This window comes from Manacus vitellinus, unplaced genomic scaffold (assembly GCF_001715985.3).
Source record: "Manacus vitellinus isolate BGI_N305 unplaced genomic scaffold, ASM171598v3 scaffold_41_pilon, whole genome shotgun sequence".
In the NCBI taxonomy this organism is placed as follows: Eukaryota; Metazoa; Chordata; class Aves; order Passeriformes; family Pipridae; genus Manacus; species Manacus vitellinus.
The window spans coordinates 5,165,371-5,166,430 of NW_021940545.1; the positions used below are offsets into that span (position 1 = coordinate 5,165,371).

The following is a 1,060-nucleotide window of genomic DNA, read 5'->3' on the forward strand; positions in this document are numbered from 1 at the left end:
GAGCAGGTGAACGCACGTGTCAGGACACCTGGGTTCCCCTCCCGAGCCCTGCCCTTGTGGTGACCTTGGCCAGGTCCCTCTGTCCCAGCCTGCCCACCACAAGGAAGGGGTCTGCTGGCCGCACTGGCCCCTTGGCAGTGTCACCGGACTGAACGCTGTCCCCAGGGCTACGGTGGCGGGGCGGATCTTCCCTGCAGGGATGGCAGAGCAAGGGGCAGGGAGGGCAGGGGCTGGGCACTTATGTAAGCCTGGCTGCTCCGGTTCTCCCGCTGCCCCGACGGGCACGGGGTGTGCGGACCTGGATGGGGCAGGACGGTCCGGGTCGTGTCCCCTGTCCCCATCCCCTGTCCCTTGTCCCCGTCCTGCAGTGCAGCCTCGGGGACTCCCCAGCCGCGCCGCGTGAGCCAGCTCTCCTTCACCGCCTCTGAGCATGTCGTGTCCTAGATAAAACCCTGTACGGGAGAGGGGGATTAGCTGGAGTTGAGTCACCCAGGGGAGGGAAATCCAGGGGGGGGAAATAACACCTAGGTGCACACAGGCTTGCACCACGGTAGGGGAGTACCTGACCCCCTCCCCACCCTGCAGCCCCAGCCCTCCCCTGGGGTCGTTCCAGGCTCTGGGAGGAATCAGGACCAGGCTCAGGTCCTGGCTGTGGGGGAATGCCAGATCTGTGGGGAGGTTTGCACCCACATTGGTGGGACAGCCCAGTCCCTCCTGGTACACAGGCAGGAGCTGCCTGGCCAGGGCCACTGGACAAGCAGTGTCCTGGTGGGGATGGCTGGGGAACACTGGGGCAGCTCCCAGGGGTTGCTGGCACCGTGACCTTCCCTGTGATAGCTGTGGGGACACAAGCAGCAGTCCCTCCAAGGGTCAGACCCTTCAAGTGATGGAGACTGTTGGGGCACAGACCCACCTCTCCTGTGCCTGCTCGGCCCTGTCTGTTTGTGGGCCAAATCCAAGCCAGCTCCTGCAGCCGTGGTGTGGCACTGACCCATCAGACACTGCTGGCACCCCCTGCCCAACCAAGCCTGCCCTCAGCCTGGGGGTCCCTGGGGAGAAG

At 65.5% G+C, this 1,060-nt stretch overlaps 1 protein-coding gene across 1 annotated transcript in view; it reads left to right on the top strand.

Moving 5' to 3' along the window:
• Nucleotides 1-1,060, top strand: part of USP2 (ubiquitin specific peptidase 2) — a 13,070-nt gene that overhangs the window by 9,227 nt on the left and 2,783 nt on the right. The gene's annotated exons all lie outside the window — the stretch shown is intronic.